The 27,314-nt window shown below is 43.4% G+C and overlaps 1 protein-coding gene and 1 non-coding gene across 17 annotated transcripts in view; one reads left to right on the forward strand and one right to left on the reverse strand.

Moving 5' to 3' along the window:
- Positions 1–202: 202 nt before the first annotated feature.
- Positions 203–390, reverse strand: LOC122471094. Its single transcript, XR_006294111.1, has one exon. It is a non-coding gene; the product is annotated as a U2 spliceosomal RNA (small nuclear RNA).
- Positions 391–17,503: 17,113 nt separating this feature from the next.
- Positions 17,504–27,314, forward strand: part of CLIP1 (CAP-Gly domain containing linker protein 1) — a 126,641-nt gene continuing 116,830 nt past the window's right edge. For 10 of the 16 annotated variants that reach the window (XR_006293852.1, XM_043557485.1, XM_043557496.1 and 7 more), the window contains exon 1: positions 17,545–17,692. The gene's annotated coding sequence lies outside the window, so the exon portion shown is untranslated. Of the gene's footprint in view, positions 17,693–18,792; positions 18,859–27,314 lie in introns of all 16 variants that reach the window. The other 6 variants (XM_043557490.1, XM_043557503.1, XM_043557481.1 and 3 more) reach the window with 5 other exon arrangements.

Genomic DNA, 27,314 nt, shown 5'->3' on the forward strand with positions numbered 1-27,314 from the left:
ACACGTTCAGTAGACACCATACTTCGAATCTGCAATCTGGGTTTCGTCCCGGGTTAGCGCGGGACATCTCCCGCGATGCTGGGCAGAGGCCGCAGCTCCCAGTCAGCCCCGCGGTTGGGAGGGTCAACGGTGGTACACGGACAGCCACCTGCAACACACGCCCCGTTTGTCACTTTCAGTACAGGATTCAGTCAATTACAGGAGACAGTCAAAATTTCCTTATAAAATAGGCTTTGTGGCAGATGATTGTGTCCAACTGGAGGCTCGTGTCAGTGTTCTGAGCATGTTTAGTGTGGACCAGGCTGAGCTACAGTGTTCGGTAGGTTAGGCATATTAAACTGATAAGAACAGATACTACACTTGATCTTAGCCAAAAGGCCGAGAAGCGATAGGTTAGGCATATTAAATGCAACTTTGATTTACGATATTTTCAACTTATAATGGATTTATCCAGATGTCACCTCATCTAAGTCGAGGAAGGTCTGTATGTATTTCTATATAAATTAATATATATATAACATGTATACATAATATATGTTAACTATCATATTGTAACAATATACATGTTAAATTATATGCATATATGTTAAATTTTATATCATCGAGGAAATATATATATTGTTAGTTGCGATACACACGCAAGTTTAAACACTTTTGGTTCTCTGCCTCACTTCATGCATGAAAATCTACCCGAGGAGAATAAAAGATTTAATGTAAAAAGCAAAACCTAAAAACTTTTATAAGAAACTATAGGGGAAGGGCACCTGGGCGGCTCAGTCGGTTAAACATCAGATTCTTGGTTTCGGCTCAGGTCATGATCTCATGACCCGTGAGTTCCAGCACTCTGTTGGGCTTTGCTCTGACAGTGCGAAGCCTGCTTGGGATCTCTCTCTCTCTCATTCTCTCTCTCCCTCTCTGCCCCACCTGAGCTCTCTCTTTCTCTCTGTGTCTCAAAATAAATAAACTTAAAAGAAAATATAAGGGAATACTTTGTGACCTAGAGTTTTAAAAACATCTGTTCATTGAGGGGCCCTTGGGTGGCTCAGTCAGTTAAGCGTCCGACTTTGGCTCCAGTCATAACCTCACAGTTTGTGAGTTCGAGCCCCGTGTGGGGCTCTGTGCTAACAGCTCAGAGCCTGGCCTGCTTTAGATTCTGTCTCCTTCTCTCTTTGCCCCTCCCCACTTGTGCTTTCTCTGTCTCTCAAAAACAAATAAATGAAAAAAAAATTTTTAAAAATCTGTCCATTGAACAGCACTATTTCTTAAAGAGTGGAAAAAATAGGCCATAGACTGGGAAAAAAATTTATACGTATATCCAGAATATATCAAGAACTTCTGCAATCACTTTAAAAAAATGAAAGACAATCCAACAGAATAATGTACAAAAGATATAAAGAGGCAATCCACATAAGCAGATACATCAAGTAGCCATATGGAAAGATTCTCAAGCTCATTAGCAATAAGGAAAATGCAAATTAAAACCACAAGAGATGATTTCAAATCTTTCAGATGGTCAAATACTTGAACGTCTGATCATACCAAATGTTGACAAGTATGCAGAGAATATGAGGGCTGGGGTGGGGGATGCCCCCTCAAGGTAGAATGTCTGGGGCGCCTGTGTGGCTCAGTTGGTTGAGCTCCGACTCTTGATTTTGGCTTAGGTCATGATCTCGAAGTTCATGAGATTGAGCCCCGAGTTGGGCTCTGTGCTGACAGCAAAGAGCCTGCTTGGGATTCTCTCTCTCTCTCTCTCTCTCTGTCTCTCAAAATAAATAAATAAAACATTGAAAAAAAAAAGGTAGAATGTCTGAGCCCTATAAAGATCTGAAAATGTCTTGTGTTAGGGTATGTTGCAGTTTTAAAGCAGTCTATATGTGTTTTGACCCCCTGTCTTCAGAAGAGGGAGCTTACTTCCTCTTTCCTTGAGTGTGAACTGGGTTGAGTGACTTACTACTAATGAATAGGTTTTGTAAAGGTGAGGGGATGAACTCCAGACCAGATTATAGAAAACATTGCAGCTCCCTCCTTGCTCACTGTCCTAGATCACTCATCCTGGGGAAAGTCAGCTTCCAGGTTGTGAGGACAGAAGAAGCTGGAAGAGAGGCCTGCATGACAAGTGTCTGGGCTCCCTACCAGCAGCCATGGGAGCGAGCCCTATCAGGAAAGGATCCTCTAGCCTTGTGTAACTTACCAGGTTTGGGTTTTGTTTTTTTCTTGTTTTTTGTTTTTGTTTTTTTATTTTTTTAGAAAGAGAGAGAGTGTACTCAAGAAAGGGAGAGGGAGAGAGAAAGAGAGAGAGAGAGAGAGAGAGAGAGAGAGGGAGAGAATCTTAAGCGGTTTCCACACTCATGCAGAGCCCGACTCAGGGCTTGATCCTATACCCCTGGGATTATGACCTGAGCCAAAACCAAGAGTGAGATGCTCAACCAACTGAGCTACCCAGGTACCCCCTGTTTTTTTATTATCACCCCCTGCTATAGATGGAATGTTTGTGTCCCCCCAGAATTCATATGTTGAAGTCCCAAGATGTTGATATCAGGAGGTGAGGCCTTTGGTAATTAGGCCATGAGGGTAGAGTCCTTATGAATGGGATGAGGGTCTTTAAAAAAGAGACCCCCGAAGAGCTCCCACACTCCTGCCATGTGAGGACACAAGAGAGGGAATGGCAGCCACGAGCCAGGAGACAGGCCGTCACTGGATTCTGAACCTACAGGTGATCGGATCTTGGACTTCTAGCCTCCATAACTGTAAGAAATACATTTCTGTGTTTTATAAGCCACTCAGCCTGTGGTCTTTTATTATAGCAGCCCAAACAGATTAAGACGCTCCCTTAAAGAGAAATGTTAAATTATATTAAACTTTCAATATACTCATATTAATTATTTAATTTCCCTCTAATAAGAGAAAGTAATTACTAAAGAATAAGATTTTGTCAGACAAGGTTGAGCTTTAGAGGGCCACGAATCACTGTAATATCTGAGATTGTTTTGTTTTGCCCCCACCCTTAAGAACAAATTCTCGGGGCGCCTGGGTGGCGCAGTCGGTTGAGCGTCCGACTTCAACCAGGTCACGATCTCGCGGTCCGTGAGTTCGAGCCCCGCGTCGGGCTCTGGGCTGATGGCTCGGAGCCTGGAGCCTGTTTCCGATTCTGTGTCTCCCTCTCTCTCTGCCCCTCCCCCGTTCATGCTCTGTCTCTCTCTGTCCCAAAAATAAATAAACGTTGAAAAAAAAAATTAAAAAAAAAAAAAGAACAAATTCTCACTCCCTTGGGGGAAGTAACCCCCCCCACCCCCCTGAGAATGTATGTTCTAGCCCCAGTCAAGCCCACCGATGACTACAGCCCCAGCTGATGTCTTGATTGCAATGTCATGAGAGCCTTTGACCCGAAAGATCTGGTTAAGCCTTTCCTGGATCCTTGACCCTCAGAAACTGTGTGAGATCATCTTTATGGTTTTAAGCCACTGCAGTTTCAGATCAGTTTGTTACACAGCAATAGACAGTTCAGACAAGGGGCAGTGGTTCAACATATAACGTGTACCATCTCAACGTATCTAAGAGTCAAGCAAAGGACTGTGAAGGACCTTACGTTTTGGATAATGCTACAAAGAAAGGAGATACATTGCTTTGGGTTTCACACAGATACCATGCCACAGTAAGTGTGAGCAAATTATTATTAGGTTAAACCATATGAAGTTGTGCTTTTTTTTTTCCTAAGATTTTATTTTTTAAGTTATCCCTACACCCAACATGGGGCTCAAACCTACAACCCCAAGATCAAGAGTCGCGTGCTCTACTGAGCCAGCCAGGTGCCCCTGAGGTTGCCATTTTTGTACCCCAAAATAATCAAATGCTAGCAATTTCATGTGGTTCAACCGAACAGTTGCCAAGAATCTGATTACAGAAAAGCACACTCATCAGTTTTGTAGGAAGGCCTATGAATTCTTTAAGTTTTGATTGTGGTTGACTCCAGTAGCATTGAGCTTTTAATTTACCTGGTCTCAGTTCCCTGATCTGTGAAGTGGGGATAATAACACTTTACTTCCTGTCCTCAGAAGGATACAGTATTACAAGTAATTAGCCGTTGCTGTTCAGATGCAAAGATCTGGAGCAGTGCCTTATTGCTTGTTAACACTCTGGGTGTATTTTTAGCTTGAAGACATGGAAAATATAAGTGGCTGGCTTTCCTGGCAGGTGGTTTTCTTTTCTCTTTTCTTTTTTGTTTTCTCTTCTCTCCAGTCCTCTCCTTTTCTCTTTTCTTTTCTTTTTTTCATGTTTATTTATTTTTGAGAGAGAGCGCTGAGAGAGAGGGAGACACAGAATCTGGAAGCAGGCTCCAGGCTCTGAGATGTCAGCAAGGAGCCCAGTGCAGGGCTCTAACTCACTAACCGCAAGATCATGACCTGAGCCTAAGCAGACACTCAACCCTCTACCGACTGAGCCACTCAGGTGCCGCCTGGCAGGTAGTTTTCTAAGGCAAATTTTTACAGGTATGAGTAGCTGGAAAGTCAAGTTTTCTGCACGGAAGAGGTTGTATTTTTCTTCCCCTTGAGCAATACTATTTGACCATCTTCATTTGCTCTGTTTTCTGAAGGAGATGTCATATGTAAATCAGTCACTTAGAATTTGTCTTACGACTTTATGCATTTAGCATTAAAGCCTGTGTGTGTGTGTGTGTGTGTGTGGTCGTTGATCATTTGTTTGTATTTGTACTGCCAAACCAGAAGCACTATATAAAGATTATAGAATGGAAAAAAATACAAACTAATTTTCTTTTGCACTTAAGCTCCTTGAAATAAACACAGAAATGAGAATTAACTTTAGCAGCCTGAAGCCTTGCTCTGTAATGACAAAAGGAACATTCTGAACTAAAATTAACTTCCCCACCAAAGGTGCTAATTTTTGCTTTTATGGTGTCCACATAGTTACAAAGGAAAAAGCACCGTGGTACCACATTTAGAAAATTGACTGAGGATGCCGAGAAGACTTGTGGGTCCTAGGGCCCTGTGGACAAACAGTAAAATGGAAGATCTGATGTGATGGGTTCTAATCCCTGTTTATGATTTTTGATAGAATAACGATAATTTAAGAAATTAAAAAAAATCTCATTAAACTCATTAAGTGATGGAATGTCTTCCCGAGGGGAACAACATGAAAATCCCTGGCAAGCAACTGTCATCCTTAACATTTGGGGAAGGTTGACATTGTACTCTAACCATTTTGACTGATGAGATATTGATTCAAATACAGTAGTTGTCCTTATGACTGCTTTGAACTGCAATGTTTTGCTCTTAAGAAGGGACGTAGACGTTTATCCTTTCTGGCTGCCTAGAATCCAAACGCCATTCCAACTTGGGGAATCTTGAGCTAATTCCTAAGCCCCTTTTCCCGATAGGGAACCAAAGAGGCAGTGCTGTGCCCTCCCCTGGATCCCCGGCGTCTGCAACACAGCCTGGCGACCTAGGCTGAGCCAATCGGATCATCCTGTTGGGATTTAGAAACTTCAGGAAGGAATACAAAGGCCCAAACCTGGCTAAAAAAGATACCCTGTGGAAGAAAGAAGAGAGTCCTAAAGTGGCCACAAGTGTCCAGTGACAGGAGGCCCTGCCGTAATTCATTCCCATCGTTTGCAGTACCCGGTGTCTCCAGTGATCAGCTTTCCCAGGGTCCTGCACCTTATCAGTATCCCCTCTGAAGTTACTTTAAGGTTTATTTTCTCTAATAAAGGCAGGTGTTCTATCTGCCTTCCAACCTCCAAATATACACCATGGGGAAAGGAAAAAAAAAAGTACCCTGTTGGCACCACTCCTGTTCTCTTTGTCCTTATTTTCATCTCTTTTCTATGATTCTCCTAAGATTTAAGAAGGCAGTGGCAAGAGGGGCACCCGGGTGGCTCAGTCGGTTGAGCGGCCGACGTCACCTCAGGTCATGATCTCTCAGTTCGTGAGTTTGAGCCCCCCGTCGGCTCCCTAAGAATTTTAGGATCAACTTTTCCATTTCTGAAAAAGTCTGGTTGGGATTTTGATAGGAATTGTGTTAAATCTGGGAAGCTTCAAGGGGATTCACCATTTTAATACTAAGTGTCCCAATGCATGAATATGGGACTTTTCATTTATTTACTCTTTAATTTTCTTAATCAATATTTTGTAGTTATTTAGTACAGAACAGTCTCCTTTATTTATTTTTTCAATTTTTTTAATGTTTATTTTTGAGAGAGAGAGAGACAGAGTGCAAGTGGGGGAGGGGCAGAGAGAGAGGGAGACACAGAATCTGAAGCAGGATCCAAGCGCCGAGCTGTCAGCACAGAGCCCAACACAGGGCTTGAACTTGTGAATTGCAAGATCATGACCTGAGCCGAAGTCGGACGCTTAACTGACTGAGCCACCCAGATGCCCCTGTCACCCCTGCCTTATAAAAAGGTCTCTCTGATAACAAGGCAGATAAGGGATTGAAAGTCAATAACATGAGTCAGGAAGACCAACAATCAAATGTTGCTGTTATCCAGAAGGAAGGACATTACTTTCTGCATTGCGACTGTCCCATAATAATGGTGGTCTAGACTCCAGTGGCAGGAAGGGGAGAGAGGTATAGATGGATTTACAACAAATATGATAGAACTGACAGAACTTGGTGATTAACTGCAAGAATTTGACCTGCTTGCACATGGATAGGAATTAAGGAATTAAGTAGGTACGGGAGGAGTTAGGAGTTCTGTCCTGAATATGTATAGTTTGTGTCTATGACATAATAAATATTTACTGAATAAATTGAAGTGGAGATATCCAACATCCATTTGGTTGTTTTAAAAATATTTCATATTTTGGGGCACCTGGGTGGCGCAGTCGGTTAAGCGGCCGACTTCAGCTCAGGTCATGATCTCACGGTCCGTGGGTTCGAGCCCCGCATCGGGCTCTGTGCTGACAGCTCAGAGCCTGGAGCCTGCTTCAGATTCTGTGTCTCCCTCTCTCTGACCCTCCCCCGTTCATGCTCTGTCTCTCTCTGTCTCAAAAATAAATAAATGTTAAAATTTTTTTTAATATTTCATATTTTAATATTTTGTAAATATTTTAATATTTAATAATCTCAAGGTCAGGAGCTGTGAGATCATGACCTGAGCTGAAATCAAGAGTCAGAGAGCCCTGGGGCGCCTGGGTGGCGCAGTCGGTTAAGCGTCCAACTTCAACCAGGTCACGATCTCGCGGTCTGTGAGTTCGAGCCCCGCGTCGGGCTCTGGGCTGATGGCTCAGAGCTTGGAGCCTGTTTCCGATTCTGTGTCTCCCTCTCTCTCTGCCCCTCCCCCGTTCATGCTCTGTCTCTCTCTGTCCCAAAAAAATAAATAAACTTTGAAAAAAAAAATTAAAAAAAAAAGAGTCAGAGAGCCCTAACCGATTGAGCCACCCAGGCGCCCCTCCAACATCCATTTGTACATACCAATTAGAAATTCAAGAATTAAGGGCTGGAGATGTGGATCTGGGAATTGTTTGTACAGAGATAGTAATTGAAATTAAGTAGATTGGTGGGATTATACAGAGAAAAAAATGGGTGGCAAGAGAAGAGGGAACCGAACAGATCCCTGAGGCGCATCAATATTAAGGAGTAGGTAGAGTCTTGAAAAAGAGATTGAGGAGGAAGAGCCAGTGAAGAAGGAAGAAAACAAGAAGGGTGTGATACTGTAGAAGACACAGGATGAGAAGCAGATATGAAAGGAGGATGTATCAGTTAGCTATTGCTAAGTAACAATCCATCTCAAGACAGGGGATTAAAACTGCAACTATTTATTTAGCTCATAATTCCATAGGTTGGAAGTTTAGACGGTGCTTATTTGGGTAGTTCTTCTGGTCTCACTTGGGCTCCCTGAGAGTCCCTAACTGCAGCCAGTTACAGGTTATCTAGGTAGCTCTTCCAATGGATTTTGGCATGAATAATTGTCGCTGCTTTTTGCAATATACCACAGAGGGAATAGCCAACAGTGAAGATGCTGCTAATAGATCAAGTAGGTGAAATTCTTGCCTCCACTGCTCAGCTGACACTCCTATTGCCGGAGTGATCAGTAATAGCCACGTCACGTGGTTCACTAAATGACCCAGTGGTCATCGATGATATTGGCAGTAACAACTTCTAAGCAATGTGGGCAAAAGCCAGATTGCAATGGGGAAACAGGGACATCAGACATAGAAAACTTGTTCAAGAAACTTGGCTGGGAAAGTGCAGATGTGTTGAAGGCAAGTCTTGTTCTGTTTCACTTGGTTTTTTGTTTTTTTGTTTTTTTTAATGTTTATTTATTTTTGAGAGAGAGAGAGAGACAGAGACATCATGCATGGAGGAGGGGCAGAGAGAGAGAGAGAGAGAGAGGGAGACACACAATGTGAAGCAGGTTCCGGGCTCTGAGCTGTCAGCATGGAGCCCATCTTGGGGCTTGAACTCACAAACTGTGAGATCATGACCTGAGCTGAAATCAGACGCTTAACCGACTGAGCCACCCAGGCATCCCTCACTTTGTTTTTAAGATAAAGGAGCTTGAATATATTTACATGTTAACAAGGAGTCGGTAGAGACAAATAGGTTGAAGATACTGGAGAAAAAGTATATAATTCATATGGTTGGCATTAATGTTCAATCTGAGACCTACCCAGGTATGCCAAAAGTTAAACAAGAATATGGTAGGGGTGCCTGGGTGGCTTAGTCGGTTAAGCGCCTGACTTCAGCTCAGGTCATGATCTCGTGGTCCATGGGTTCGAGCCCCTCATCGGGCTCTGTGCTGACAGCTCAGAGCCTGGAGCCTGCTTTGGATTTTGTGTCTCCATTTCTCTCTGCCCCTCCCCCACTCACGCTCTCTCTCCATCTCTCAAAAATGAATAAATGTTAAAAACAATTAAAAATATCAACAAGAATATGATAACCTACCTTCTCTAGCAAAGTTCAGAACAATGAGATGATTTGTATGTGAAAATACTACACGTGCTTGTAGATGGATTATGTGCATTACAAAACTTCAAGAGTCACTCGAGGACTCTCCACTGAGGAAAAACTCCTAGAAGCAGCTTTTTGTCTCTCCCGAACCATGTTTACCTTGGAGCAGGACTCAGAACTATGTGGCATCTCCCAAAAGCAAATTTTTTTTTTAATGTTTATTCATTTTTGAGACAGAAAGACAAACAGAATGCGAGTAGGGGAGAGGCAGAGAGAGAGGGAGACACAGAATCCGAAGCAGGCTCCAGGTTCTGAGCTGTCAGCACAGAGCCTGACGTGGGGCTCGAACTCACTAACCACGAGGTCCTGACCTGAGCCGAAATCGGAGGCTTAACTGACTGAGCCACCGAGGTGCCCCCCAAAAGCAAATTTCAAATTCACAAAGCATTAACAAGTGGTGTACGTTTTATGAAGAATTTGGAGTAAGATAGAGTTACACACAACATACAGAAAAGCAATGAAAATCCTCAGTAACCATTTCTAGTTTCTTCATAAAGTTCCTTTTCAACCAGTCTGTTAGCCCTTGAATATTTATTTTATTGTTCTAAATAGCTGTTTTGGTTCTTATCAAATATTTGTCCCTGATGAATAGGTGTCTTCCCAGGAGAGGAATTTTTCAGTCTTTCTGTTTGGCCACCTTGGCCTGTTGGGTTTTGTCTTCATGCTCATTAATTACCTCGGGGTGACAACATAGCTGCTTTGGCTCCAGATAGCACATCTGTGTTTGTCTCCATTTAACAGGGAAGGAAGAGCTTTCCCAGAAGTGCCTCTAGCTGACTTTCTTAGGGAAAGTCTGAGTAAGTGAGCATAAATTCTTGGGCACATTGCCATGTCAAATATAATCAGGGTTTATTAGGTTAAAAAAAAAAAAAGGGCTAAGGGATGTTGGGGAGGCAATCGGCAATGTCAGCCACAGCTGAGTTCTTGGGCCGGTGGCTGTGCTGGTTCTGTGTCCAAGTGTGTGCTTGGAGTCTGCAACTCACATATGCTCTTTCTTGGCTCAGTTAGGACTCCGTGCCTCCTCCCGCTGACTCAGCCTCCCCTCCTCCCACCCACACAGCAGGCACCTCTGAGCCTCTGCCACGCTGCGATGCTGCCACAGTGGCTCCCAGAGCAGGCACACACACACTCAACCGGCCATTCATGCCACCGAGCGTCCAAGGGAGGCCCAGAAGCGCAAACCGGATCTTCCTCGTGCCTGACCTTGGCGGCCATCTTCCTAACAATGTCGGTGTGGAGCTACCACGCTGCCTAAGGGGTTTCTTCCAGACTCTTAAATGTAGACAGGGGACAAAGGCTTCTCTTCTTTGCCCTAGATGTCAACCTGTGGATCTGCCGTCCCCCCCTGACTCTCTTCTTCATTTCTTCCTCATCAACTCCCAGGCCCGGAAGCACAGCCTTCTCTCTTTGTTCTTCTCTGCCACAACCCCTCTCTTCCCATCTCCAGCCTCCTGGCTAAACCTTAATGCTAGACCAGGGTTTTTTCTGTGCAACACAGCAGAAAGTCGGAAGTCTTCCAGGCCCTTGGTATGACACATGGGAGGTAAAGGAGTTTTTGATAATCCTTTCTCACTTGACAATGCTGGAATATCAAGCCATTCTTCTCTGCAAAATTCTGTTTTGGGTTGCACAACATGGTGACTGCAACTAATGTCCCCGAGTCATACACTTAAAAATGGTTAAAATGGCAAATTCTTGTTCTATGTTGTTTTTTTTTTACCACAATTAAAACATTAATAATGTAATATACTAAAAACCATTGAATCGTATGCTTTAAATGGGTGAGTTGTAGGGTAAACGAATTACCTCTCAATAAAGGTCAAAACCTGAATATTAAATTCCTTCTTTTTCTTTGCTCTTCTCAGGTAACAACCCAACTTAGACTCACTCCCATCTCAGTCAGTGCAAGTGGATGCCTTAGGCTGTCTAGGCTCAAGCTCAGGTATGACAAAAGACAAGAAAAGCATATTAATATTTTGCTTTACGTAAATACTTCCACTAAACATTTGTGTAGACACCTCTCCCTTTCTTATTTAAAAAAAGGGCGCGCCTGGGCGGCTTAGCCAGTTAGGCGTCCATCTTCGACCTAAGTCACCATCTCGCCAGTCCTGAGTCCAAGGCCTGCGTCGGGCTCTGCACTGACAGCTCAGAGCCTGCAGCCCACTTTGGATTCTGTGTCTCCCTCTCTCTCTGTTCTTTCCCCATTAACGGTCTGTCTCTCTCTCGCAAAAAAAAAAAAAAAAAAAAAAATTAAAAATGGCATATTATACACAGTTATGCCTCTTCTTTTTTGTTGTTGAAACTATTTCCTCCAGGAAAGCCTGAGAACTGTCCCATTGACAACCATTAAGAGTATCCCAAGTGTATCCAACTGACCTGTTCACAAGAAACAAACACACCCAGAAAACACACACACTTATCCTCATGTAGCCCGTGAGGCATGAAGTCAGGGAGGTTAATATAGTACTACAGAGTTAAATAAACTAGTTTTAATCTGGTATTAACATTAACCATTTTGTTTTTATTAAATATTCTTTTAAATGTTCATTCTTGAGGGAGAGAGAGACAGAGTGTGAGTGGGGGAGGGGCAAGAGAGGTAGACACAGAATCCCAAGCAGGCGCCAGGCTCCAAGCTGTCAGCATAGAGCCTGACATGGGGCTCGAACCCATGAGCCGTGAGATCAGGACCTGAGCTGAAGTCGGACGCTTGACCAACGATGCTTTTACCGACCATGTGCCCCGTAAAATTAACCATTTTAGAGCATACAACTCAGTAGCATCTAGTACATTCACAATGTCGTGCGACCACCCAAGCTGTCTAGTTTCAAACATTTATATCACTCCAAAAGGAGATCGGCACCCATTAAGCTGGTGCCTCGGCCTCTGGCACCCACTACCTACTTTCTATTTCTATGTGTTGACCTATTCCCGATATTGCATATAAACAGAGGCACAATATGTGCCTTTTTTGTCTGGCTTCTTTCCCTTAGCATCATACTTTCAAGGTTCATCCAGATTGTAGCGTGGGTCAGTAGTTTATTATTTTTTCTTTTGGCTGGACAATATTTCATTGTATTTATGTACCATACTTTACCTATTCATCTGCTGATGGACATTTGGCTTGTTTCTACCTTTTGGCTGCTGTGAATAGTGCTGCTGTGAACATGGGTATACATGTATTTGTTTGAGTGTGCTTGATTTTTGCTGGAGATAGGAGCAGCTTTTCATGCACTCAACAAACATTTATTGAATTAGGTTTGAACGGCTGCATCAACCGCCGATTTCACAAATGTTTTGCTTTACTGGAGAAAAGTCACAGAATCTTAAAAATGTTTGTGGTAGGAACTTTATACGTCATCTTATTCAACCCCCTCATCACGAAACTACATGCACTCAAAGCACCAGTCTATTTAGAAGGCCTTAAATACAGTTTACATCATGATGTGTGGCGCCCTACTGATATTGTTCTTTGTTAACTCGACGTGTACAATACAGCTTTTGTTGTCACAAGATGGCTCCCTTTGAGAAGTGATGACAGGAATTTAAATTTAGCTTGTCATTCTTGCATTTCGCTTTTCGAAAAATTCCATGGAACCACTATCATCAGCTTGCTTTCTTCCTTTTTTCTTTCTTTCTTTTCTTTCCTTTCTTTCTTTCTCTTTCTTTCTTTCTTTCTCATCAGCTTTCTTCTTCCTTTCTTTTCTTTCTTTCTTTCTTTCTTTCTTTCTTTCTTTCGATCTTTTTAAGTAATCTCTACACCCAAAGTGGGGTTTGAACTTACAACCCTGAGATCCAAAAATTGCATGCTCTACCAGCTGAGCCAGCTAGGTGCCCCCTGTCAGTGTTCTTTGTATAAAGTAGATATAGCAGTCTTTTTTTTTTTTTTTTTTAATTTATCTCCACACCCAATGTGAGGCTAGAGGCTCATGACCCTGAGATCAAGAGTCATATGCTCTATGGACTGAGCCAGCCAGATGCCCCCATACAGTCTTCATTGATTCAGTGATAAAATTACTTTTTGGCCCCAAATAGTGTGCGTCTGCTTCATCATATATTGTGGGATTTATTTTCTGTGTCCTTTCTTTGATGTTGAAGACTGTTTTGCTCCGGATTAGTATCCCCCCCCCCCCCACCTTTGAGCTGTTGTTGAAATATAACATTATATTCTTTTCAGGTGCACAGCATAATGATTCAGTATATATATATGGGATAGTCACTTTCTCATTAAACAAACCAGCCACAGGTCCTTACCTTTGCAAGGGAATGTAAATATTTCCTTAAACATTAAAGTTAACTTAAATGTTTTTCTCGTATCTCATTTTGTAATTTTCTCTCTAAATTTTTGGCAGAGCTGAATGAAATTGACAAAAGGCATGGACTGGTGCATTATACCCACTGTGGGCATAAAGCCAGCGAATTCATGGAACAGCGATTACTACACCTTGACTTAGCAAACCAGATAGCAGTAAAAGTCAAGGCTGGAGGACAGGACTTCTCTGCTGTCCCTTCCCAAACCTGGAACGGTGCTTGGGACACAGTAGGGGTTCAGTAAATGTTTTTTGGATGAATGAAACTAATTTGACTCTGGTTTCTGAAATAACACTAATAAAACTAGATGTAATTTAAAAAATAACATAGTGAAAATGATTATTTTCATTTAAATAAAGATTATTTAGATCATTAAAATAAAGATTATTTTCATCATGGACTCTCTCTTATGAGTTACATTTTAAAATATTATATAAGTATATAATTTAATTGTTATTATTTAATTATCTATCATGGTTCAGGAACTTAAAGAAAAGAAAAAAGAGAAAGAGAAAGAGAAAGAAAATTTACTTTTAATTTAAGGGATGTTTTTGTTTTGACGGACTTTGTTTCATTTTCTATTTCAGAAGCTCTATAAATCCTCACATCTTTATAGCAATTTACAAAGGACTCTCCAACCACTATTTTATAGTGTGTGTTGTTTTTGAATGGCGGGAAAAACTATTTCTTAAAAAAATTTTTTTTTGAGATTTAAAATATTTCTAAATAGCAATGAATTATTAAATTTCTTTAAATGTTTATTTTTGAGAGAGAGAGAGGAGAGAGAGAGAGAGAGCACGAGTCAGGGAGGAGCAGAAAGAGAGGGAGACACAGAATCTGAAGCAGGCTCCGGGCTCTGAGCTGTCAGCACAGAGCCTGATACCGGGCTCGAACCCACGAACTATGAGATCATGAACTGAGCCGAAGTCAGATGCTTAACCGACTGAGCCACTCAGGCTCCCCTTTAAAAAAAAGGAGAAAATACAGCAGAAAATTCCCCAGTTATTTAGAACCTGAAGTCTTAACACTCCAACTTTTTAAATAAGCAAATGTTATTCTGGGGATGCAGCTAGAGCAATACATAAGAGTCAACAAATCCTTGCTCTCTTGGAACTTATATTCCAGTAGAGGCTGAGTAAGACAGGTAATAAAATAATAAACCTGCAGTACTGTGGAAAACTAGCACAAAAAGAATTAGTGCTAAAGAGCTGTGTAGAAACAAACCACAAACATCTATCACTTTATAGAGAATATTCCTTACTCATTTTAGTTGAGGATCTTAAATTTTTGTGTGTGGGGGGGGGGGAGTCAAAGAAATGCATGCACACGGCTTTAAAAAATAAAGCATATGGGGCGCCTGGGTGGCGCAGTTGGTTAAGCGTCCGACTTCAGCCAGGTCACGATCTCACGGTCCGTGAGTTCGAGCCCCACATCAGGCTCTGGGCTGGTGGCTCAGAGCCTGGAGCCTGTTTCCGATTCTGTGTCTCCCTCTCTCTCTCTGCCCCTCCCCCATTCATGCTCTGTCTCTCTCTGTCCCAAAAATAAATAAACGTTGAAAAAAAAAATTTTAAATAAAAAATAAAGCATATGAGAGTTTATAATGAAAAGCAACATTGTTCTGCCCACCTTCCCACCCCATCTTCCCCAGAAAACATAATTTTTTTTTTAAGATTTTATTTTTTTTTATTTAAAAAAAATTTTTTTTTTTAACATTTATTTATTTTTGAGACAGAGAGAGACAGAGCATGAACGGGGGAGGGGCAGAGAGAGAGGGAGACACAGAATCGGAAGCAGGCTCCAGGCTCTGAGCCATCAGCCCAGAGCCTGACGCGGGGCTCGAACTCACGGACCGTGAGATCGTGACCTGAGCTGAAGTCGGACGCTCAACCGACTGAGCCACCCAGGCGCCCCAAGATTTTATTTTTAAGGGGGCGCCTGGGTGGTTCAGTGGGTTAAGCATCCGACTTCCGCTCAGGTCATGATCTCGTGGTTCATGAATTCGAGCCCTGCATTGGGCTCTGTGCTGACCACTCATTGCCTGGAGCCTGCTTCAGATTCTGTCTCCCTCTCTCTCTGCCCTTCCCCTGCTCTACTCTGTCTCTTTCAAAAATAAATATTACAAAAAAAAATTTTTATTTTTAAGTAATCTTTACACCCAACATGAGGCCTGAACTCATAACCCTGAGATCAAGAGTCACATCCTCCGCCAGGTGAGCCTACCAGGTGCCCCAACTTCCCCACTTTGTAAAAGGAAGATCTGGGAGACCCTACCAGGCTTTCTACTTCTGCTACTTCCCTCCATCTTCCAAAGTCTTGTCTATTGAGCTGTTCTAAAACTTTTACAAAAGATATGCATTTAAAAAGGGTCAGTGGCTAAATCTAAAAATGGAATAACGTAAATGTTTATTTTGAGGTAGGCCTGAGCATGTTCTTTAGTCTTAACACCGTCACTCTGTGGGACAGAGCAGTCAGTGTTCAGGTGGCAGGGCTGGGGGTAGGCCTTGGTCACAAAATTTAAGGGGCACTAAACTCACTAGTTTAGAGAGATAACATTTTAATGCAGTATTACAAAATAGAGATTAATGCAAAAATATCTACAAGGAACAAAATACCAGTGTTTTAAAATAAAGACAGGCTCAGTAGAATGAGTAAAGAGACAAACAGAAGTAATTATAGTTGCACCTCACCATTAACAATGACCTCATTCTATGGCATCTATGATTATATAGGTTGCTTATTACAGCTGAAAAGCCTTCAGATGAGGGGGTGAGGTGAGCCTTTCAGATTAGGAATATGGATACTGGATTTCAGGGGTGCCCCCACCACTTTGACCTCGAAGCTTGCAAATGAGGGCAGTGTTGAATTAAGAAATATAAATTTTGGGGGCGCCTGGGTGGCTCAGTCGGTTAAGCCGCCGACTTCGGCCCAGGTCATGATCTCGCGGTCCATGAGTTCAAGCCCCGCATCGGGCTCTGTGCTGACAGCTCAGAGCCTGGAGCCTGTTTCAGATTCTGTGTCTCCCTCTCTCTGACCCTCCCCCGTTCATGCTTCGTCTCTTTCTGTCTCAAAAATAAATAAACGTTAAAAAAAAATTTAAAGAAATATAAATTTTGTTATTCAAAACGTGAATCGAGGGGAAGGGGCAGCAGGTAAATTCACTTTGTTCAGAACTTCCAGCAATGCCAGTGTGGTTCCCTCCCTTTGCTCTGGGCGAGCCTGTTGGTCCAGCTGAACAGTGCTTTGAATAAAGGTCAGCCAAGAGGTCGCCCTCCTGATTATTCTTTTCTACCGCGGGGAGGAGGGGGCCCTGGGCCCCTTATCCACCCCTGAGTCGCTGCAAAACCCTGGGCTTCCCTGACAGCTGCAAATTCCTCCCAGGAGCCACAAAGCTTCTGGGGTTGCCATGGTCCATGAGAGTGAAATGCTGGCCGCCCTCTGCTGCAGCAGCCCTGAGCAGGCTGTTGCTGCCTCCTCTCCAGTCCCTTTCAAAAGCTTTTAAAGGAGATCCCTGCGGGGAGGAGGGAGGACGGGACAGTAACCAGGGCTTTCGTCCAAGCGGCTGGGGCGAATAAAAGAGGCTTTTCTCAAACGAATGGAGCAAGTGCTGGGCTTGTTTCAAGGGATTTTTAACACCCGGTCTTTCCCTGGAGGAAAGGGGAGTGCAGAGATGGTCCTTCTCAAGCTTCAGTTGTTGTAGGCAGCTCCTTTCAGTTTTTTTCCAGGGATTCCGCACACCCTGGGGCCTTCCCCGGAGGGAGCGGAGGGCAGAGAAGACACCCCCTAAACTTAACCTGCTGTGGGCAGCTCCTCCTAGCTTATTTCCAAGGATTTCTCACCCTGGGTCTGGTGAGATAGATAAAAGAAAAGAAAAAGAGAAAGAATCAATTAGCCCCACGCTAGCAGGCTGCGGTCAGCACTGAAAAGAGCTCTCGGGTGTGACTTGCCAATTCTGGGCACACTTTTCAGAAAACGCGCAACTAACCGAAATGACCAGAAGCCCCAGGCCTCTGGGTCTTCCTTCACACCTTCCTCCCATTCCGGTCCTCAATAGAGTCTGAAGGCCGGACGGCGGGCGGCTGGAGATCGGCTCCCCGGCAGCGGCGGGCGCAGACAAAGGGGCGGCGGTGCGGGGCTCAGGCCGGGGTCGGGGGGCGGGGGCGGGCGCGGGGCTCGCGGCGCGGGGCCGGGCCGGGGGCGGGCGCGGCGGCCGAGCGCGCGGGGAGGAGCCGCGGCCGCGTCTCCTCCTGGCGGCGCGCGCCTGCCCGGCCCCGCGGCGGCGGCGGCGGCGCGTCACGCTCTCCCCCGCCCCGAGCCGAGGAGCCGGGAGGCGGCGGCCGCGCGGCTGCTGCTGCTGCTGCTGCTGCTGCTGCTGCTGCAGTGGGGCAGGTGGCGACGACTGGCGGCGACCGAGACGGCGGTGAGCGGGGCGAGGCGCGGGCCCTCTCCCCTTCCCCGGTGCCCTCCTCCCCTTCCCCTCGCGCCGGGCCGGGCCCGCTCCCGTCCTCCGGGCCGGGCAGTGAGGGGCCGGGCCCGGCGTCCGGGAGGGCCCCGAGTGCCCCTCGCGGGGCCGCTCCCGAGGGGAGATCCGAGGAGTCCCGAGCGGGTGGCCCTGGAGGCCAGCGGGGGGGGGGGCCCGGGGTGCCCCCCACCGGAGCCGGAAAAGTGGCCGGCCCTGTCAGCGCCGAGCCCGGCCTTCCCTTCCTCCGTCCGCCTCAAGATGGAGCTTGGAGTCCTTGCCCCTGCGCCGCCCCAGGCGCCGCTCCCTCCCGGGCACCCCGCTCCGCTCCCCTCGGCCCTGGGGGTGGGGGTGGGCGTTGGGGCGGCCCGGACCCCCCCGGGAGGCCGAGCCCCGGGGGGACCTGTTGCCCCCGGGCGCTGCCGCCGGTCTCCCGAGCGTTCCTCGGGCCCTGCCACCGGGTGCCCGCGAGCCGGAATGGAGGGCACCCTGGCCGTGGCCTCCGTGCGTGCGCCGGCCGGCGGGCTGGCCCGGCTGGCCTCGGGCCTGGCTGGCTATGGCTTTTGTCCCCCCACCCCGCGTCCCCCAGGTGGGACTGATTGTCGGAGAAGGTGGGTGACAAGAGGTGACCGGGATTTCTGAAATAACACCACTGCCCCGTAACCGGAGCCTTCTCCCTCCGCAGGGGATTCGCTCGGAAGACAGATGACACTTGTTTCGAGGTTATTTTAAAAGCACAGCCTTCTGATGCCTCCTACTTCGGAGGTCCTGTGCTTCAAAAATGTGATTTTGAATTGGGGATAAACCCTGAACTCGGCTGTTTCTCCACTTCGTGTGGCTTTTCCATCTGGCAGGAGCCGAGCACCACCCCCTCCTCCCTTCACAGCCCCACCTCTTTGGTATGAAGAAATTACACGTCAAGTCTGTAATCTTCTACCTGCCTGTTTTTAGCAAAAACTTGGCGGCCAATTACCGTATTTAAAAAGGAGGGTGGAGAAAATTGAATTTTTTTTTTTTTTTTTTTTTTTTTTTTAAGCAACCTTGCCTTCTTCCTGTTTTAGGTTAGGACAGTGCCTGGCCAGTAGGAGCTCAGTATTAGTGTTGCTGCTGTTGTGGTTACGATTCTGGTTCGTGTTACTATTTCATTATTACTATAACCTGTGGTATCCACAAGTCAGGCGAACAAATGTGTTTGACTTTTGGGTTTAATGATGACCTTTTGCAAGTTGTGTTTCTTCTCAGCCTTGGGGCATTTTTTTTTCCCCTCTGGAAATAATAACAATTAACATTTATTGAGGGCTGCGTTGGGTCGGGCTCTGGGCAAGTCTTTTATGTTTTATCTTCTTAATCATCCTAACTCAATGAAGGTGCTATCATTATCCCCATTTTACAGAAGAGGCATGGAAAGGTCAAGTCCCTTGCCCAGGGTCATACAGCTAATCAGTGGTGGTGTCAGGATTTGAGCTCAGGTATTGACTCCAGGTGCTTAGTTATTAGATTCGTATAGTGAATCTCTGGCAAGGAAAAAGGCTGGCTTTTATTAAAGCAAAGGAAGTAGGTGATTGCTAGGACAAGGCTGGTGCTGGGTTTTTGAGGTTCAGAGAATGTGGTAAAGTAGATCTTCGGCCCCCTTATTCAAAGGAGTGAAAACCGAAACTGGGTGGGACCCTCAAGTAGGTATTGTCTGCAGATAAAGATCATGCCCTTCCCTACCTTTCCAAGAATTGCTTAAGCTTCTGCTTGTGCTTAAGCACAACATAAGCCGATCTGGCTTCTGTTCTTTAGGAGTTTAGAATTTGGTGTCCTTCTTATATTTAAAACATTTTTTTTTTTTTACCCAGTGTCTAACATTTAGTCTCTTGCATCCCATGTGACCCCTGCATAAATTCACGTGAACGTAACTCAGTAATGTTTGACCCCCCCCCTTTTTTTAAATATGTTTCCCCACTTAGTGCGAGTGAAATAGAGGCAGAGAGAGGGAGGGAGAGAGAGAATCCTAAACAGGCTCCCCGCTGTTAGCTTGGAGTCAATTTGGGGCTCAATCCCATGAATCGTGAGATCATGACCTGAGCCAAAATCAAGAGTTGAATGCTTAACCGACAGAGCCACCCAGGCGCCCCTTGACCCTTGCTTTTTAAGTACTGTCTCTGTTGGGATTCTAAGTCCAATAAATGGTTAATTAGAGATGAACTGGTCCTCTTGTGCTCCATACAGAGGCAGGCATCTTTGAATTTGTCACTTATTGGCTGCCTGGTGTTATTATTTGTAGATTTATTTCTGGCTATATATATATATATATATATTTTTTTTTTTTTTTTCATTCTGGAAATGTATGTGGTAAGGACCTTCCACTTTATTTTTCACTTTATATTTTATTTATTTAAAAATTTTTTAAAGTTTATTTTTGAGAGAGACACACACACACACACAAAGAGAGCGAGCAGAGAGGCAGAGAGAGAGGGATACACGGAAACCAAAGCAGGCTCCAGGCTCTGAGCTGTCAGATCATGACCTGAGCCGAAATCAGACGCTTGACTGACTGAGCCATCCAGGGATCCCTATTCTTATTTTTTTTTTGTTTATTTATTTTGATATAGAGAGAGTGAATGGGAGAGTGACAAAGAGGGGGGGAGAGAGAATCCAAGCAGGCTCCCCGTTGTCAGTGCAGAGCCCCATGTGGGGCTATTTTATTTTTTAAGATTTTTTTTTTTTTTAAGTAATCTATACACTCAGTGTGGGGCTCAAACCCACAACCCAGAGATCGAGGGTTGCATGCTCTACTGGGGCACCTGGGTAGCTCGGTCCAACTTCATCATCTGACTTTGGCTCAGGTCATGATCTCACTGTTCTTGGGTTCGGGCCCCACGTCAGGCACTGTGCTAACAGCTCAGAGCCTGGAGCCTGCTTCAGATTCTGTCTCCCTCTCTCTCTGCCCACCGCCCCCACCCCCTGCCTGCTTGTGCTCTCTCTCTCTCTCTCTCTCTCTCAAAAATAAACATTTAAAAAAACTTGCTTAAATTATTAAATAAATAAGAGTTGCATATTCTACTGACTGAGCCAGTTGGGCCCCCCTTGTATTTCAGTTCATAGGATCCTCTGCAGGATTCTGCAGAATCCTGTGTTCGGTAAATATTACTTAGTTGATAGCAAATATGAGGTTCATAGGTTGTTAAGATTGGTTTTATAGGAGTCAAAGCTCAAGAAAAAAGCAGCGGGTAGTGTGGTAAAGTTACGTGGAAATGGCTTAATATTTCTTAACATTGAAAGGAAATTTTATACTTTAACCATACTACTTTCCATTTTTCTATTTTATCCCAGTTTTCAGTTTCTTACTTTCCTTGTACAAATGAGGTGTGGGGTTGAGTGTGTTTTTCAGATAGAAAGAATGGACAGTGGTGTTGATTAGTTGTGACTGGCCTATAGTTCTTTACAGTGTTTTTGAAGTGTTGTGATATTCTTCCCAAAGGCAGCAGGTGGGGCTCTGGAGTACCTATCTGTGGGCTGTATTAAGTCTCATTTGGTATTCACTCAACAGATATTTATTGATCACTGCTGTGTGCCGTCCTGGGTGCTGATGATATAGCAGTGAATAAAACTGAAATCTTTGCTCTCTTGGAATCCCCCCTTCAAATAAGGGAGGCATACGATAACCATATTAATAAAATGTATTGTATGCTGGACAGTGACACATGGTAAGAAAAAAAAAAGTCAGGGAAGGGGAAATATGCAGTTTGGGGACAAGAGTTAGGGTAATGGAAATTTTAGATAGGATGGCAAGAGGAGACCTGGCTGACTATGTAACTTTAGAGATCTAGAGGAAGTGAGGGAATGTAGATCCTTGAGGGAAGGGCACAGGAGGAAGAGGAGTAGTAAGTGCAAAGGTCCTGAGGTGGGAGTTTGGGAGGGGGCAGGTAATTTAAGACTATATAGGTTATAGTCCTTAAAATATGTGTTTATTAAAATACTTTAAAATAGTGAAAGATACAGAATAACAACATGTTATTGGTTTTGTTGAAGCAAAAGTTAAATATGAGGGAACTGAGGCTCAAAGAATTTTACTAATTTGTCTAAAATGCCACACAGCCAGTGAGTACAGAGCTAGAAATTGAACCCTGCTTGATGGTATTTTAAGCAATGTGCAGAGTTTGTTGGCTGTGGCACCTTAAATGGCTGGCAGGCCAGACCAGTACTTGATGTTCAGCCTTGCTAGTGAGTGTGTATACTTTGCTATTTGTATGCAGGATCTTTGCTCAACCCTGGGAGGCCTTGTAACTGGCATTGCATATATAGCTTTTTCCTGGAATTGTGCTCCTGGCAGCAAAGCCTTCCTTTTTAGTCTTAAAAGTTTCATGTTCAAAATCTCTGTTTAATACAAACCTTCATGTAAGTCTCTTCAATCTTAATTGGAAAGTATTGTCAGTATTTCTCTGGATATGAATTTTTTAGATAACTACTTAGGGGGGCTTTAAACTATTACAGTATCTTACATATTTTTAATATACATAGTGTATGTTTCCCATGTAGATGTAACTCAGAGAATCCATATGCTTTAAATCAGCATTTGAGTTACAATGCTCTTTTAAGGGAAAACATATTGACTGATGGTACTGCACAAGAATTTCAAGTAAGAGTGACCTCTTCAGATTTCAATCAGGGGAACAAAGGATTTTTTTTTTTTTTTTTTTTAAGTTTGGCAGATAGTAATTAACCAACCTTGAATTTGGCTAGGACATCTGGGTTAATATCCTGGTCCTGGCACCAAGTACCAAGGAATCTTGGCCACAATTAGTAAAGAGCTTTTTTTTTTTTTTAAATCTCCATCTGGCACTTCCAGAAGGACACATTCCACTAGCACTAACTCAATGGGTGGGTCTGGTTTTTAATTGTCTATCTTAAGTGGTTCAGCAACAAAATCTTAAAAGTATTCTTCGTAAAATCTTTGAAAAGAGGAAGTAGCCCCATTACAGATCCATAGTTGGAACTCTCTTGGGTATCTCTTTCCCTGGGGAAATGTATTCTCTGCCTCTTCTCCAGAATCATAATGAAAGTATAGATATTTTGCTGCCCTAATGTTTTATGTAAGCCTAAGGTCTAATATACTTGTGATTTGAATTAAGTGGTTTGATATTTGTATTCTCTTTTGCTTACTTATATCTGAGTATAGCTTGGATAAGAGCCCAGTTTTAACTGCCCATTTTTTACAATTAAAATTGCCGAGTCCTTGATTTAGTCTCTGAAGTTAAAGACCTGAAGATCCAGATGTTCGGTGTGCAAATCATTTAAAGTTTGGGTTCGATACATAAAGGGATGGCAACTTTAATGAGTTTTTTTTCCCCCGGATTCTACAAATCCCTTGTCATGTAGTACGCTGAAATATTTGGCATATATTTCCCCCTCTCCTCTCAGGAAAGGTAAGAGATATTGGAATATTTCCCTAAAAATCTTTTAACCAAGTCTTTTGACCTCCCGCCTTCTCTGCCTTAACTGATTTACTCCTCTAAGAATGATTTCTTATTGGAGACGTTATGTTCTAATACCTTAAGGCAGGAAGGATCCTATTGAGACTTTTCCAGACTGTAGAATAAATAAACTTTATAGGCTTGGTAATTTTTTTATGGCCTGAGTGAAAGAAAACTATTATCACTAAGTATCTTTCACACATGGGTGACTAGAAAAAACGTGTGTGTATCATGAAACCATATTGCTGATTTCTGTTGTAGGGCATATATGGCTTACCTAGGCTGTTACATTGAGAAGCTATTATCAGAGTCAACTTTAGATTTTAGAAAAAAGTTTTCTAAACATTTATAATTAAGTGAAGTGATTATTTTTCGGATATTCTCAGGTGTTATTTTCCGTATATACCGGTTTTAAAATGGTCCTTAACATTTTAATAATACATATTAGTTGTCTTCTAATATGTGGATTCAATGCATAACGTGTAAAACAAACACATAATACAAAAACACAGAAAAAAGCAAATTACCTATAATCCTACTGCCTAGAGAAAATCATTTCAGTATTTTAGAGTCTGTCCTTCCATCTTTTATCTTAAAATTTTTTTTATTTAAAGATCTTATTTTTGAGTAATTGCACTCAAGATGGAGCTCAAACTCAAAACCCTGAGATCAAGAGCCACATACACACCCTCCCCCCGCTTTTTTTTAATACTTAAAAAAGTATGTCTGGATTTATATTACTATTTTTAAGTAATTAGAAGTGTAGTATTTTCACTGGAAGCACTCTCAACAAACCAGCATGGGGACTCAGAACTACAGTGAAAAAGTTTGAGGTCCTGGATTTGCTTTAGCCCCAGCTTGGGCAAGTTGCTTAGCCTTTCTCTATATGCTTGTTGCTCTGTAAAATGGGGGTGACACTTGTCCTGGCCACCCTAGGGGTTTGCTGTATTGATGCAAGGGATTTGGCTTTGTTGAACTGGAGAGCTCTAGATAACCTTGTCAGGCGGTAACAGTAGTGCAGAGGGAGTTCGTGCTTTCAAATACCAAACTGGCCAGGGAACATCAAAAAGGCCAGTCCTGTATTGCTGCTTGTCTGTTTTGTTTTGTTTTGTTTTGTTTTGTGCATGGTTAGGTTTATAAAAAAGCTTTTCAGGTAGATGTGACTAATAGAAAGTGTCCTGTGGGGTGGCAGAGAGCCCCAGAAATGCCCGTTCATCAAACATGTGTTGAGTGCTCTGAAGGCCCTGCTGGGTACAAGCAGCTCTGTGTCTTGCAAGGTGAGACCGCTACTATGGGTGAGGTGGGACGGGACTCTGGAAGATGATCAGTTCATTTGGCTTGAGGGTGTGTGTATGGGAGGGAATCCAGGAAGGCTTCCCAAGTAGGAATTAGCACTTGTGCTTGGCATTGATGGAAATCTGGGGTTTCAAGGCAGAGGTAGTTTAGGTAAGACATTCTAGGCCAGATTGGCATAAAGGTAGCATGTTGAGATAGGAACAGATAGCCTGTTGCTCTCTATTTTGAGGGCAAGTAACAGAAAATAAAACTAAGGAGTTTGAGTTTATATCAAGGAAAGGCCTCCCTGCCCTGATGAGGAGTTCATCCTATTGGTCTTTAGCATTTTCTAATCACTGAGTTGTCTGTGAGTCTGTTTTCTGTTGTTTGGTCAAAAATACCCGGTTGTAGGTGATAAACAGGAAAATCTGCTGGGTAAACGATCTTCTTCGTGCAGATCATGCAACCATCACCACGATCAATTTTAGTATATTTTCTTTCTACCAAGAAGGAACCCTGTACCACCAGCCCTACTCTCTTTCTATAGACTTGCCTGTTCTGGACATTTCACGTAAATGGAATCCTACAATGTGACTGACTCATTCCACTTAGCAGAATGTTTTCAGAGTTCATCTGTGTTGTACCTGTATCAATACTGTATCCTTTTTCGGGTTAAATTATATTCCATTGCGTGGATATACCACATTTTGTTGTTCGTCAGCTCATGAACACGTCGGTTTCCACTTTTTGCCTATTACGAATAATGCCGTTCTGAACATCAGTGTATAAGTTTGTGAGTGGACATATGTTTCCATTTATCTTGGGTATATACCTAGGAGTGGAATTGCTGGTTCATATGGGAGCTCTACCTTTTGAGGAACCACGAACTGTTCTCTAAAGTAGCATCATCAATGAATGAGGTTCCATTTTTTCCACATCCTTGCCAGCTCATGGTTTTTTGTTTTGTTTTGTTTTGATTACAGTCATTCTCGTGAGGGTGAAATGTGGTATCTCATTGTTATTTTGATTTGCATTTGCCTCATGGCTAGTGATGTTGAACACCTTTGCATGTGCTTATTGGGCATTTGGGCAGTTGTTTGGAGAATATACCAATTATCTTTTATTTTGGCTTTCAGAATTTAAGTGTAAAAGTAAAGTGCAGAACAATAGTATGTTACTGTTTAGCATAAAAGTATACAGAAGAATGCCAAGTATCTTTTTTTGCTCCAATTGTTTTTATTGTGGTAAAATACCTGTAATGTAAACTTTACCATCTTAGCCATTTTTAAGTTTACAGTTTGTGTACATGAAGTACATTAGTGTTGTTGTGCAGCCATTAGCCACCATCCTTTTCCAGAACTCTGTTCATCTTGCAAAAGTGAAACTCCATTAAACACTAAATCTCCATTCCCCTTCTCCCTGGCAACCGTCATTCTACCTTCTGTCTATATGACTTTATTTTTAATAAAAATTTTTTTTAAAGTTTATTGTGTGTGTGTGTGTGTGTGTGAGAGAGAGAGAGAGAGAGAGAGAGAGAGAGGGAGGGAGTCCAAAGTAGGGTCCATGCGCTGTCAGTGCAGAGCCTGACGTGGGGCTGGAACCCACGAACTGTGAGATCATAACCTGAGCTGATGTCAAGAGTTGGACACGTAACTGATTGAGCCACCCAGTCACCCCTCTATGACTTTAAGTACCTTATATAAGTGGAATCACAAAATATTTGTCTTTTTGTGAGTGACTTGTTTCACTTAGCCTAATGTCCTCAAGGTTCATCCATGTTATAGCAGATGTCAGAATCTCTTTCCTTTTTGAGTCTGAATAATATCCGTTATATGTATAGACCATATTTTGCTAATCCATTCATGTGTCAATAGGTGCTTGGATTGCTTCTGTGTTTCAGCTGTTATGCTTATTGCTCTGAATGGGGGTGTACAAACACTTCTTTGAGGCCTTGCTTTCAGTTCTTTTGGATAAATACCCAGAAGTAGAATTGCTGGGTCGTATGGTAATTGTTTTCAATTTTTTGAGGAACCACCGTACTGTTTTCCACAGAGGCTGCACAATTTTGTATTCCCACCAGCAGTGCGCAGGGTTCCAATTTTTCCACATCATTACCAACACTTTCTATTTTCTAATTTTTTGGTGATAGTCATCGTAATGGATATGAGGTGGGTCTCCCTGTAATTCTGATTGGCATTTCCCTAAAGATTCGTGATGTTGAGCATCTCTTCATATGCCTATAGGCCATCTGTGTGTCTTTGAAGAAATGTGTATTCAAGTCCTTTGCCCGGTTTGGAATTGGGTTTTTATTGTTGTGGAGTTTGCCAGTTATCTTTAAATTTACGTACCCGTCAGTCACTTACTGAGTACCTGCTGTGGTGAGGCACTACCCAGATTTTGGAGATACAAAGTTGAGTGAAACAGGCATACCGTCTGCTCTGGGGGAACCCAGAAGTGGTAATGGAAGTCGGGTCACGAACAAGAATTCAGTCCTTTTGCCTGACAAGAGATCCTGGCTCTGTTACTTTATGGAAGACCTTCTACAAAGTGCTTAACCTTCTGGAGCTCAGTGTTCTCATCTGTAAATGGGGGATAATAGCCACTTCGTGTAGTAGTTGCCGTGCAGATTCAATGAATTAATGTGTGTAAAACTCACTGAATGGTAGAAGTCTTCTTCCCCTTCCCTTCGGTCCGTTGTGTCTTCCCGGCTGCTCATTGTACAGAAGGGGGGAAAGACCCACACCTCCCAGTATGGAAAATTAAAACCTTTGTTCCTGGCCGTGTTTTCAGAAGTTAATTTGAGTAGGAGTGTCTTGCCATTATTAAAGGGCACATTTTTAACGAACAGT

Source organism: Prionailurus bengalensis, chromosome D3, assembly GCF_016509475.1.
Source record: "Prionailurus bengalensis isolate Pbe53 chromosome D3, Fcat_Pben_1.1_paternal_pri, whole genome shotgun sequence".
Classification (NCBI taxonomy): domain Eukaryota; kingdom Metazoa; phylum Chordata; class Mammalia; order Carnivora; family Felidae; genus Prionailurus; species Prionailurus bengalensis.